The 14,245-nt window shown below is 39.9% G+C and overlaps 1 long non-coding RNA gene across 1 annotated transcript in view; it reads left to right on the top strand.

Moving 5' to 3' along the window:
* The first annotated feature begins 1,209 nt into the window (after positions 1 to 1,209).
* The window catches only part of LOC115896514, a 48,447-nt gene continuing 35,411 nt past the window's right edge, over positions 1,210 to 14,245 (top strand). The window contains exons 1-3 of the long non-coding RNA XR_004056411.1: positions 1,210 to 1,732; positions 2,005 to 2,234; positions 3,373 to 3,408. This is a non-coding gene — a long non-coding RNA (uncharacterized LOC115896514). The remainder of the gene's footprint in view (positions 1,733 to 2,004; positions 2,235 to 3,372; positions 3,409 to 14,245) is intronic.

The following is a 14,245-nucleotide window of genomic DNA, read 5'->3' as shown; positions in this document are numbered from 1 at the left end:
CCTTACAAATATTTTTTTAAAAGCCTATTCTGTTTCCAGAAGTGCTAGTTTCCAGAGAAGTTAATGGTGAAGCAAAGGCAGACCCAGTTCCCCATCATGGGAACCTTAACTATATAATCACACAAACACATGTTAGACCACACCTGTGATCTGGGGTGTGCAGGAGAGGTACCTGGTGATTTGAGGGCACATCACCCTTGCCTGGGTGTCAGGGAGGGCTTCCCTTGAAGATCTGAGAATTTAGCAGAGATGGGGAGGGTGAGGAGGAGTTAACTCTGGGGAGGGTGGGAGCCAGAGCATCCAGACAGAGGAAGCCTTGCAGGCAGAGGCCCTGGAACTGGGAGGGAACACGGGTAGGAGAAATTGAAAGGAGGGTTGTGTGACTGAGACCCAGAGCAAGGGAAAGTGGGCTGACAAAGGGGCAGGAGCCATCTTAAAGTGCATTATGACCCTAAGAACAATGGGAAGACATCAAAAAGTCTTCACTAGGCAGGAGAAAATGTTTAAATGTTAGCAGTAAACTTCACATAAGGTACTTCCTCACTGGCCAATTCATACCATTATTCTGCATTTAGGTTTTAAAACATGGAAAGTTCCTTTTAAAAGCCAAAACATTATTTTTAAATATCCAAAAACCTCTATCATTTATTCATTCATTTGTTCATTCTACAGCTATTCTTGAGCACCCACTATGCACCGCGCCCTGCCTCTCAGTCACCGCCAATATGGACCTTACACGCGGGTGAGAGAGACAGACAAGGAACAACAGCCGTATGGCCAGGGGTGTCTCCAGGGCTCTTGGTACTCCAGTGCCTCCCTGCACCCAGCCATCCTCAAAGCAACATTGGTATGAATGAGGCTGAGACTCACAGAGAAAGACAATCAATAGTGAACAAAACAAAGTCGTGGCTCCCCGCAGGCTGACAGCCTAGTACAGGGAGCTAAGAACACATAACAGATAAATAGCTATACACACACCAGGTAGTTATAAATGCTATGAAAAATAAAACAGATAAGAGGAGTAGAGAATGATGAAGGGCTTGCTGTTTTATATATGATGGTCAAGAAAATCTCTGATTAAGTGTCATTTGAGCAGAGAATGTGCTAGGAAGCTCTATGGAGGAACAACATTCGAGGGAGATGGAATCACAGATGCAAAGATTCCGAGGTAGAAGCACCCTTGCTTTGTTCTGGGAACACAAGGAAGTCAGTGTGGCTGGAGGGGTGCACAGGGAATGGCACAGAAAAGGGAATTGTCCCTCAGGAGCAGAGGGTTATGATGTCAGAGGCGAGGCGTGAACCAGGTCGCATAGCACTTTCTAGGAAATAATAAGGAGTATGGATTCTATGTTGCCATGGGAAGCCAGCATCCTTGCACGAGGTGGTTAAGTGCTGAGAGAAAATAAATCAGGTTAAGGGGCTAGAGAGAGACTGGAAGGCTGGGGAGGCTATTTAAAACAGGCAGAGGAGCTCTCTCTGAGGAAGTGACTTGAGGACTGAGTCTTGAACTATCTGAAGCAGCGACCATGCAGATTTCTGGGAGAAGCCAGTTCCAGGCAGAGAAAATAGCACTGAAGTGGGAATAAGCATGACATATCCTGGAAAGAGCAAGAAGGTCAGCGTGGTCAGGGCACAATACCAGAGGAAGCAGGGGGAGGAGGACAGCCCTGCGGAGGCGGTGGGATGGTACTTGGCTTTTATTCTAAATACACTGGGAAGATTTAGGAGGACTGTAAGTAGAAATGACATGGTATGTGTTTTCGTGGGATTACTCTGATTGCTGCATTGGAAATAGACAATAGCAGGGAAGAAGTGGAAGCAGAGAGACCAGATAGAAGCCTGTTGCAGTAGCTAAGGCCTAAGATGGCAATGGCCCGGATAGAGGTGGCTGCAGGGATTAGGCTCAGGACCTATTTTGAAAGCAGAACTGACAATACTCACTAATGAATGGGATATGAAGGTAGAAGAAAGAGAAATCAAAGATGATTTCTGTTTTTGTTGTAGCTTGTTTTTTTGTTGAGGGAACTGGCTGAAAACCCAGTAGATTTTGGTGGCGGTTCTTGACTAAGAAGAGTGTGGAACAAAGCCACAGAGTCACAGCCCCAGACAAGACCTGAATGAAGTGCTACAGCCTGGTGGTGGCAAGACTGGGAGGGAAACAGAAGAGCACTATGAGACAGAATCCAGAAGCAAGGAGAGGAAGGAAAGGCCTCGGAGCCCCTAAGGAGAAGGAGGTTAGGAGGACCTGAGGGAAGACTTCACAGCTATGCTCCCTAGATTACTTTTGTGATCATTATAGAGTAAAATTGACTTTGTGTTTATATGTATTTACAGGTCTATGAATTTTAGCGATTGTACAATATATATAAATAACCACAACCACAATCAGGATACAGAAACAATTCCATTGCCCTAAAAAACTCCCTCATGGCATCCCTTTTTTGTTTGTTTGTTTGTTTGTTTTGGTTTTTTTGAGATGGAGTCTCACTCTGTCACCCAGGCTGGAGTGCAGTGGTGTGATCTCAGCTCATTGCAACCTCTGTCTCCCAGGTTCAAGCAATTATTCTGCCTCAGTCTCCTGAGTAGCTGGGACTACAGGCATGTGCCACCACATCTGGCTAGTTTTTGTGTTTTTAGTAGAGATGGGGTTTCTCCAATGTCAGCCAGGCTGGTCTTGAATTCCTCATCTCAAGTGATCTGCTCGCCTTGGCCTCCCAGAGTGCTGGCATTACGGGTGTGAGCCACCGCACCTGGCCCATGGTATTCCTTTGATCTCTTCTCCATTACTATGTTTTCGTGTCTTTTTGAGGTTGCCATAGAAATTGAATCATATAGAACATAATCTTTTGAGACTGAATTCTTTCATGCATAATGCCTTTCAAAGGCCTCGGAGACTCATCCACTTGTTGCTTTTTATTGCTGAGTAAAGATTCCAATGTATGGATGTCCCACAGTTTGTTTATCCATTCATCCGTTGAAGCACACTTGCAGTATTTCCAGGTTCGAGCAATTAGGAAGAAAGCTTTTGGCAGGCACGGTGACTCATGCCTACAAGCCCAGCACTTTAGGAGGCCGAGGTGAGAGGATCAGTTGAGCCCAGGAATTTGAGGTCAGCCCGGGCAACATGGTGAAATTCCATCTTTACCAAAAATAAAAAAATCAGCCAGGTGTGCACTTGAGCCACGGAGGTCGAGGCTGCAGTGAGTCATGATCATGACACTGCAATCCAGCCTGGGTGACAAAGTGAGAAGACTTGGCCTCAAAAAAAAAAAAAAAAAAAAAAAAAAAAAAAAAAAAAAAAAACACCAAAAAAAGCTGCTAAAATCATTCATGCACAGGCTTTCATAAGAACATAATTTTTCATTTCTCTAGGGTAAACACCCAGGAGCAGGATTGCTGGGTGATATGGTAAGTGCATGTTTAACTTTGTAAGAAACTTCCAAACTGTTTTCCAGGATGGGTGCTGCATTTTGCATCCCCACCTACAACGTGTGAGAGTTTCATTTGCTTTGTGTCTTCACCAGCACTTTGTGTTGTCAACATTTTTCTTTTACTTCAATAGATAGAAGTTAAAACCACAATCAGCTATCATTACATTTGTGGTGGTAACTTACCCTCTTAAGTTTTTAAGTGCACTACATTTGGTTTTAATTTATATTTCCCTTATGACTAACGATGTTGAACATCTACTTAAGTGTTTATTTGCCATCTTTATATCCTCACTGGTGATGTGTTCAAAACCTTTGCTCATTTTTTAGTGGGTTATTTGTTTTCTTCATATTAAGGTTTGAATAATCTTTACATATTCTAGATACAAATCTTTGGTCAGATAGGTAATTCAAAAATATATTTTCCCAGTGTGTGTATTGACTTTTCATTCTCCAAGTTAGATCTCTCACAGAGCAAAAGTTCTTATTTTTGATAAAGTCCATTTGTCAATTTTTAAAAATAAATTGTGCTTTTGGTGTCATGTGTAAGAACTCTGCATAATGACAGATCATAAAGCTTTTTTCTAGGTTTTCTTCTAAAAGATTTGTAGTTTTACATATTACATTTAAGTCTATAATCCACTTTGAGTTAATTTTTGTATGAAGTGTGAGGTTTGAGTCAGGGTTCTTTTTTTTTGCGTATAGGTTTTCAATTGTTTTAATACCATGTGTTGACAAGATTATTCTTCCTCCATCGAACTGTTTGTGCACCTTTGTCAGAAATCAATTAGCCATCTGTTTTGGGGTCCATTTCTAGACTCTATTTGGTTCCAACAATCCTGAGCCCTTTCCTTTGTCAATACTATACTGTCTTAATTACTCTAGCTTCATAATTAGTTTTATTATCAGGTGGTGTGATTCCTCCAGTCTTATTCTGTTTTAAAATACTTAAATAATTACTTTGACTTTTCATATAAACTTTTTATGACTTTACTTTTTGTTTTTTAAATGTTTATACAAATGTAGTTTTTTTCACTGTTGTGAGAACACTTAACATGTCAACATATCTACCCTTTAAGTAAGTTTTTAAGTGCACAATATTAACTGTAGGCACAATATTGTACAGTAGATCTCTAGAACATATTTGTCTTGCATAAATGGAACTTCATACCCATTGAAGATGAATCCCTCATTGCTCCCTTCTCTTTATCCCTGGCAACTACAATCCTACTCTCTTATTTTATGTATTTGAGCTATTTTAGATACCTCATATAAGTGAAATCATACAGCTATTTGTTTTTATGTGACCGGCTTCTTTCACTTAGCATAATGTCCTCCAGGTTCATTCATGTTGTCACATATGGAAGGATTTACTTTTATTTTAAGGCTAAATAGTGTTCCATTGTGTATAAATACCACATTTTCTTTATCTAATCATCTGTTGATAGACACTTAAGTTGATTCCATATCTTGGCTATTATGAATAATGCTGCAACAAACATGGAAATGCAGATATCTCTGTATATGTTCTTAGGAGATATGCCTATTCAAGGTTCTTTGCCAGTTTTTTAGTTGGGTTATTGTATTTTTAGGCTATTCAGCTGAAGGCATTTTTAAACCTTATTTTAGATATTAAACTCTTATCAGAATATGTATACAAATATTTTCTTCCATTCTGTTGTTTCCTTTGTTATACAGTATCCTTTCAGTTTGATGTAGTCTCAGTTGTCTATTTTTGCTTCTGTTGCTTGTGTTTTTGATGTCATATCTAAGAAATCATTGCCAAGACCAATGGCATGAAGCTTTTCCTCAATGTTTGCTTCTAGGAGTTTTAAAATTTCAGGTCTTATGTTTAAATCTTTAACCCATTTTGCATTGATTTACATGTATGGTGTCAGATGAGGGTACAATTTCATTCTTTCACATGTATACATACAGTCTTCTTAATAAATTTAAAAGGCCATATACCATGATGAAGTGGGATTTATCCCTGGGATGCAAGGATGGTTCAACATATGCAAATCAATTAAAGTAATACAGGACATTTAAAAAGGATTGAATTTTTTTTTTTTTTTATACTTTAAGTTCTAGGGTACATGTGTACAACCTGCAGATTTGTTACATATGTATACATGTGCCATGTTGGTGTGCTGCACCCATTAACTCCTCATTTACATTAGGTGTATCTCCTAATGCTATCCCTCCCCACTCCCCCCACGCCACAATAGGCTCCGGTGTGTGATGTTCCCCTTCCTGAGTCCAAGTGATCTCTTTGTTCAATTCCCACCTATGAGTGAGAACATGCAGTGTTTGGTTTTCTGTTCTTGCGATAGTTTGCTGAGAATGATGGTTTCCAGCTATATCCATGTCCCTACAAAGGACACGAACTCATCCATTTTTATGGCTGCATAGTAATCCATGGTGTATATGTGCCACATTTTCTTTTTTTTTTTTTTTTTTTTTTTTTATTATACTTTAAGTTCTAGGGTACATGTGCATAACGTGCAGGTTTGTTACATATGTATACTTATGCCATGTTGGTGTGCTGCACCCATCAACTCGTCAGCACCCATCAATTCATCATTTATATCATGTATAACTCCCCAATGCAATCCCTCCCTCCTCCCCCCTCCCCCCTCCCCATGATAGACCCCAGTGTGTGATGTTCCCCTTCCCGAGTCCAAGTGATCTTATTGTTCAGTTCCCACCTATGAGTGAGAACATGCGGTGTTTGGTTTTCTGTTCTTGTGATAGTTTGCTAAGAATGATGGTTTCCAGCTGCATCCATGTCCCTACAAAGGATGCAAACTCATCCTTTTTTATGGCTGCATAGTATTCCATGGTGTATATGTGCCACATTTTCTTAATCCAGTCTGTCACAGATGGACATTTGGGTTGATTCCAAGTCTTTGCTATTGTGAATAGTGCCGCAATAAACATACGTGTACATGTGTCTTTGTAGTAGACTAATTTATAATCCTTTGGGTATATACCCAGTAGTGGGATGGCTGGGTCATATGGTACATCTAGTTCTAGATCCTTGAGGAATTGCCATACTCTTTTCCATAATGGTTGAACTAGTTTACAATCCCACCAACAGTGTAAAAGTGTTCCTATTTCTCCACATCCTCTCCAACACCTGTTGTTTCCTGACTTCTTAATGATTGCCATTCTAACTGGTGTGAGATGGTATCTCATTGTGGTTTTGATTTGCATTTCTCTGATGGCCAGTGATGATGAGCATTTTTTCATGTGTCTGTTGGCTGTATGAATATCTTCTTTTGAGAAATGTCTGTTCATATCCTTTCCCCACTTTTTGATGGGGTTGTTTGTTTTTTTCTCGTATATTTGTTTGAGTTCTTTGTAGATTCTGGATATTAGCCCTTTGTCAGATGAGTAGGTTGCAAAAATTTTCTCCCATTCTGTAGGTTGCCTGTTCACTCTGATGGTAGTTTCTTTTGCTGTGCAAAAGCTCTTTAGTTTAATTAGATCCCATTTGTCAATTATGGCTTTTGCTGCCGTTGCTTTTGGTGTTTTAGACATGAAGTCCTTGCCCATGCCTATGTCCTGAATGGTACTACCTAGATTTTCTTCTAGGGTTTTTATGGTATTAGGTCTAACATTTAAGTCTCTAATCCATCTTGAATTAATCTTCGTATAAGGGGTAAGGAAAGGATCCAGTTTCAGCTTTCTACTTATGGCTAGCCAATTTTCCCAGCACCATTTATTAAATAGGGAATCCTTTCCCCATTTCTTGTTTCTCTCAGGTTTGTCAAAGATCAGATGGCTGTAGATGTGCGGTATTATTTCTGAGGACTCTGTTCTGTTCCATTGGTCTATATCTCTGTTTTGGTACCAGTACCATGCTGTTTTGGTTACTGTAGCCTTGTAGTATAGTTTGAAGTCAGGTAGCGTGACGCCTCCAGCTTTGTCCTTTTGACTTAGGATTGTCTTGGCAATGCGGGCTCTTTTTTGGTTCCATATGAACTTTAAAGCAGTTTTTTCCAATTCTGTGAAGAAAGTCATTGGTAGCTTGATGGGGATGGCATTGAATCTATAAATAACCTTGGGGAGTATGGCCATTTTCACGATATTGATTCTTCCTATCCATGAGCATGGTATGTTCTTCCATTTGTTTGTGTCCTCTTTGATTTCACTGAGCAGTGGTTTGTAGTTCTCCTTGAAGAGGTCCTTTACATCCCTTGTAAGCTGGATTCCTAGGTATTTTATTCTCTTTGAAGCAATTGTGAATGGAAGTTCATTCCTGATTTGGCTCTCTGCTTGTCTGTTGCTGGTGTATAAGAATGCTTGTGATTTTTGCACATTAATTTTGTATCCTGAGACTTTGCTGAAGTTGCTTATCAGCTTAAGGAGATTTTGGGCTGAGACGATGGGGTTTTCTAAATATACAATCATGTCATCTGCAAACAGGGACAATTTGACTTCTTCTTTTCCTAACTGGATACCCTTGATTTCTTTCTCTTGCCTGATTGCCCTAGCCAGAACTTCCAACACTATGTTGAATAGGAGTGGTGAGAGAGGGCATCCCTGTCTTGTGCCAGTTTTCAAAGGGAATTTTTCCAGTTTTTGCCCATTCAGTATGATATTAGCTGTGGGTTTGTCATAAATAGCTCTTATTATTTTGAGGTACGTTCCATCAATACCGAATTTATTGAGCGTTTTTAGCATGAAGGGCTGTTGAATTTTGTCAAAAGCCTTTTCTGCATCTATTGAGACAATCATGTGGTTCTTGTCTTTGGTTCTGTTTATATGCTGGATTACGTTTATTGATTTGCGAATGTTGAACCAGCCTTGCATCCCAGGGATGAAGCCCACTTGATCATGGTGGATAAGCTTTTTGATGTGCTGCTGAATCCGGTTTGCCAGTATTTTATTGAGGATTTTTGCATCAATGTTCATCAGGGATATTGGTCTAAAATTCTCTTTTTTTGTTGTGTCTCTGCCAGGCTTTGGTATCAGGATGATGTTGGCCTCATAAAATGAGTTAGGGAGGATTCCCTCTTTTTCTATTGATTGGAATAGTTTCAGAAGGAATGGTACCAGCTCCTCCTTGTACCTCTGGTAGAATTCAGCTGTGAATCCATCTGGTCCTGGACTTTTTTTGGTGGGTAGGCTATTAATTGTTGCCTCAATTTCAGAGCCTGCTATTGGTCTATTCAGGGATTCAACTTCTTCCTGGTTTAGCCTTGGGAGAGTGTAAGTGTCCAGGAAATTATCCATTTCTTCTAGATTTTCTAGTTGATTTGCGTAGAGGCGTTTATAGTATTCTCTGATGGTAGTTTGTATTTCTGTGGGGTCAGTGGTGATATCCCCTTTATCATTTTTTATTGCATCTATTTGATTCCTCTCTCTTTTTTTCTTTATTAGCCTTGCTAGCGGTCTGTCAATTTTGTTGATCTTTTCAAAAAACCAACTCCTGGATTCATTGATTTTTTGGAGGGTTTTTTGTGTCTCTATCTCCTTCAGTTCTGCTCTGATCTTAGTTATTTCTTGCCTTCTGCTAGCTTTTGAATGTGATTGCTCTTGCCTCTCTAGTTCTTTTAATTGTGATGTTAGAGTGTCAATTTTAGATCTTTCCTGCTTTCTCTTGTGGGCATTTAGTGCTATAAATTTCCCTCTACACACTGCTTTAAATGTGTCCCAGAGATTCTGGTATGTTGTATCTTTGTTCTCATTGGTTTCAAAGAACATCTTTATTTCCGCTTTCATTTCGTTATGTACCCAGTAGTCATTCAGGAGCAGGTTGTTCAGTTTCCATGTAGTTGAGCGGTTTTGATTGAGTTTCTTAGTCCTGAGTTCTAGTTTGATTGCACTGTGGTCTGAGAGACAGTTTGTTATAATTTCTGTTCTTTTACATTTGCTGAGGAGTGCTTTACTTCCAATTATGTGGTCAATTTTGGAATAAGTGCGATGTGGTGCTGAGAAGAATGTATATTCTGTTGATTTGGGGTGGAGAGTTCTATAGATGTCTATTAGGTCCGCTTGGTGCAGAGATGAGTTCAATTCCTGGATATCCTTGTTAACTTTCTGTCTCGTTGATCTGTCTAATGTTGACAGCGGAGTGTTGAAGTCCCCCATTATTATTGTATGGGAGTCTAAGTCTCTTTGTAAGTCTCTAAGGACTTGCTTTATGAATCTGGGTGCTCCTGTATTGGGTGCATATATATTTAGGAGAGTTAGCTCTTCCTGTTGAATTGATCCCTTTACCATTATGTAATGGCCTTCTTTGTCTCTTTTGATCTTTGATGGTTTAAAGTCTGTTTTATCAGAGACTAGGATTGCAACCCCTGCTTTTTTTTGTTCTCCATTTGCTTGGTAGATCTTCCTCCATCCCTTTATTTTGAGCCTATGTATGTCTCTGCATGTGAGTTGGGTCTCCTGAATACAGCAGACTGATGGGTCTTGACTCTTTATCCAGTTTGCCAGTCTGTGTCTTTTAATTGGAGCATTTAGTCCATTAACATTTAAGGTTAATATTGTTATGTGTGAACTTGATCCTGCCATTATGATATTAACTGGTTATTTTGCTCGTTAGTTGATGCAGTTTCTTCCTAGCCTCGATGGTCTTTACATTTTGCCAAGTTTTTGCGATGGCTGGTACCGGTTGTTCCTTTCCATGTTTAGGGCTTCCTTCAGGGTCTCTTGTAAGGCAGGCCTGGTGGTGACAAAATCTCTAAGCATTTGCTTATCTGTAAAGGATTTTATTTCTCCTTCACTTATGAAACTTAGTTTGGCTGGATATGAAATTCTGGGTTGAAAATTCTTTTCTTTAAGAACGTTGAATATTGGCCCCCACTCTCTTCTGGCTTGTAGAGTTTCTGCCGAGAGATCTGCTGTTAGTCTGATGGGCTTCCCTTTGTGGGTGACCCGACCTTTCTCTCTGGCTGCCCTTAAGATTTTTTCCTTCATTTCAACTTTGGTGAATCTGGCAATGATGTGTCTTGGAGTTGCTCTTCTCGAGGAGTATCTTTGTGGCGTTCTCTGTATTTCCTGAATTTGAATGTTGGCCTGCCCTACTAGGTTGGGGAAGTTCTCCTGGATGATATCCTGAAGAGTGTTTTCCAACTTGGTTCCATTTTCCCCCTCACTTTCAGGCACCCCAATCAGACGTAGATTTGGTCTTTTTACGTAATCCCATACTTCTTGCAGGCTTTGTTCATTTCTTTTTCTTCTTTTTTCTTTTGGTTTCTCTTCTCGCTTCATTTCATTCATTTGATCTTCAATCGCTGATACTCTTTCTTCCAGTTGATCGAGTCGGTTACTGAAGCTTGTGCATTTGTCACGTATTTCTCGTGTCATGGTTTTCATCTCTGTCATTTCGTTTATGATCTTCTCTGCATTAATGAGTCTAGCTGTCAATTCTTCCACTCTTTTTTCAAGATTTTTAGTTTCTTTGCGCTGGGTACGTAATTCCTCCTTTAGCTCTGATAAGTTTGATGGACTGAAGCCTTCTTCTCTCCTCTCGTCCAAGTCATTCTCTGACCAGCTTTGATCCGTTGCTGGTGATGGGCTGCGCTCCTTTGCAGGGGGAGATGCGCTCTTATTTTTTGAATTTCCAGCTTTTCTGCCCTGCTTCTTCCCCATCTTTGTGGTTTTATCTGTCTCTGGTCTTTGATGGTGGTGACGAACTGATGGGGTTTTGGTATAGGTGTCCTTCCTGTTTGATAGTTTTCCTTCTGACAGTCAGAAGGACTCTCTGTTGGTCTGTTGGAGATTGCTTGAGGTCCACTCCAGACCCTGTTTGCCTGGGTATCAGCAGCAGAGGTTGCCGAAGATAGAATATTGCTGAACAGCGAGTGTACCTGTCTGATTCTTCCTTTGGAAGTGTCCTCTCAGGGGTGTACTCCACCCTGTGAGGTGTGGGGTGTCAGACTGCCCCTAGTGGGGGATTTCTCCCAGCTAGGCTACTCAGGGGTCAGGGACACACCTGAGCAGGCAGTCTGTCCGTTCTCAGATCTCAACCTCCGCGTTGGGAGATCCGCGGCTCTCCCCAAAGCTGTCAGACAGAGTCGTTCGCGTCTGCACCGGCTCCCGCTACTTCCCCTGTTGGTCTTCAGCTGTGCGCTGTCCCCAGAGGTGGAGACTACAGAGACAGGCAGGCTTCCTTGAGCTGCTGTGAGCTCCACCCAGTTCGAGCTTCCCAGCGGCTTTGTTTACCTACTTAAGCCTCAGCAATGGCGGGCGCCCCTCCCCCAGCCTCGCTGCTGCCTTGCGGATAGATCGCGGCAGACTGCTGTGTTAGCAGTGAGGGAGGCTTCGTGGGCGTGGGACCCTCCCGGCCAGGTGTGGGATATATTCTCCTGGAATGCCTGTATGCTTACAGCGCAGTATTGGGGTGGGAGTTACCCGATTTTCCAGGTGTTGTGTGTCTCAGTTCCCCTGGCTAGGAAAACGGATCCCCTTCCCCCTTGCGCTTCCAGGTGAGGCGATGCCTCGCCCTGCTTCAGCTCTCGCTGGTCAGGCTGCAGCAGCTGACCAGCACCGATTGTCCGGCACTCCCTAGTGAGATGACCCCAGTACCTCAGTTGAAAATGCAGAAATCACCGGTCTTCTGTGTCGCTCGCGCTGGGAGTTGGAGACTGGAGTTGTTCCTATTCGGCCATCTTGCTCCGCCCCATGTGCCACATTTTCTTAATCCAGTCTGTCACTGATGGACATTTGGGTTGATTCCAAGTCTTTGCTATTGTGAATAGTGCTGCAATAAACATACATGTGCATGTGTCTTTATAGCAGCATGATTTATAATCCTTTGGGTATATACCAGTAATGGGATGGCTGGATCAAATGGTATTTCTAGTTCTAGAAAATTACATGATCATCCCAATAGATGTAGAAAATGCATTTAACAAAATTAAAAACCTTTTCACAAAAAAAAATAAATCCTCAACAAACTAGGTATAGAAGGAATTTACCTCATCATAATAAAGGCTGTATATTAAAAGCTCACAGTGATGTCATACTCAATGGTATGGTAAAATCACAAAAGCTTTTCCTGTAAGATCAGCAAGGCAAGGATGCTCACTCTCAACATAGTACTGAAAGTACTTCTATGCAATATAGTACTGGAAGTCCTAACCAGGCCAGAAAAAGAAATAAAAGTCGTCCAAATCAGACAGGAAGAAATAAAATTACCTCTTTACAGATGGCATTATCTTATGTGTAGAAAGCCATAAAGACTCCACAGAAAACTATTAGAACTAATAAATGAATTCAATAAAGTTGCATTTCTATAGGCTAATAATGAACTATCCAAAAAGGAAATTAAGAAACAATTCCATTTACAATAACAACAAGAAATAAAATACTTAGGAATAGGCAACGATGAAAGAGTTATATACTGAAAACTATAAAGCATTGATGTTTTATAGTTTTATAGATGTTTAAAGAAAGAAAAAACACATAAATAAATTGAAAGATATTACGTATTCATGGATCAGAAGACTTAACACTGTTAAAATGTCCGTATTACCAAAAGTGGCCTATAGAGTTGATGTAATCCATATCAAAATCCCAAATGGCATTTTTTAAAAAAATAGAAAAAACGATTTTAAAATTCACATGAAGCCACAAAAGACTCCAAATAGCCAAATCAGTCTTTAGAAAGAAGCACAAAGCTGGAGACATCACACTTCCTGATTGAAAAATATATTGCAAAGCTACAACAATTAAAACAGTATAGTACTGGCATAAAAACTGGCATACAGATCAATGGAACAGAAGTGAGGGTTCAGAAATAGATCCATATATATATACAGTCATCTGATCTTCAACAAGGGTGCCAAAAATGCACAATGGAGAATGGACAGTCTCCATATAAATTTTAGAATCAGCTTGTCTCTACCTACAAAAATGCCAGGTAGGGTATTTTGACTGGAATTGTATTAAATCTACAGATCAGTCTGAGGCTTACTGACCTCTTTACAACTTCGAGTTTTTCAATCCACTAATGGGATATGCCTCTTCCTTTATTTAGGTCTTTGTTGATTCCTTTAATTATCATTTTGCAGTTTTTCACACAGATCCTGTGGGTGTTTTGTTATATTTATAGCTAAATATCTCACTTTTCAAAGCTACTATAAATTTTCAAATTTGTTTTCTAATTATACATTGCTATTACATGAAAATATTATTAATTTTTCTGTACTTACTTCGTATCCTGCAATCTTATTAAACTCACCTCTTTGTTCTAGGAGACTTTTTTGTAGATTCCTTGGAATTGCCTTCATAGACATATATGAGACGTGGTGAATAGGGGCAGTATTATTTCCTCCTTTGCAATATTATGAGTCACTTTTTTTATTTGTCTTTTTTATCTGTTGTCTTTCTTGTCTTTTCTTGTCAACATTGTGCTTGCTTGAACTCCCAGCACAATGTTGAGTAGGAGTAGTGAGTATGGAAATTATTGTTTTGCTCCCTATTTTAGAAGCAAAGTACATAATCTTTTATCATTAAGCATCATGTCAGCTATTAGTTTTTTATACATGTTATTTATTTGTTTGAAGAATTCCCCTTCGATTTCCAATTTTCTAAGAGTTTTTATCATGAATAGATGTTAAATTTTATCACGTGATTCTTCTGCAGCAAATCAAATGAATGTGTGATTTGGGTTCTTAAACTGTTAATATAGTGGATTACACTTGGTCACGGTATGATAATTCTTTTTATGTATAGCTTGATTTGACTTGCTAATATGTTGAAGAGTTTTTTGTGTTTATGTTAATCAGGAATACTTCTCTGTAGGGTTTTTTTGTTATCTTTGTGTTTTATCATCTTTGTGTTTATTATGTTTTTTGTAT

The sequence above is a fragment of the Rhinopithecus roxellana genome, chromosome 3 (genome assembly GCF_007565055.1).
Source record: "Rhinopithecus roxellana isolate Shanxi Qingling chromosome 3, ASM756505v1, whole genome shotgun sequence".
NCBI classification, from domain to species: domain Eukaryota; kingdom Metazoa; phylum Chordata; class Mammalia; order Primates; family Cercopithecidae; genus Rhinopithecus; species Rhinopithecus roxellana.
This window is presented reverse-complemented; position numbering and strand designations above follow the sequence as displayed.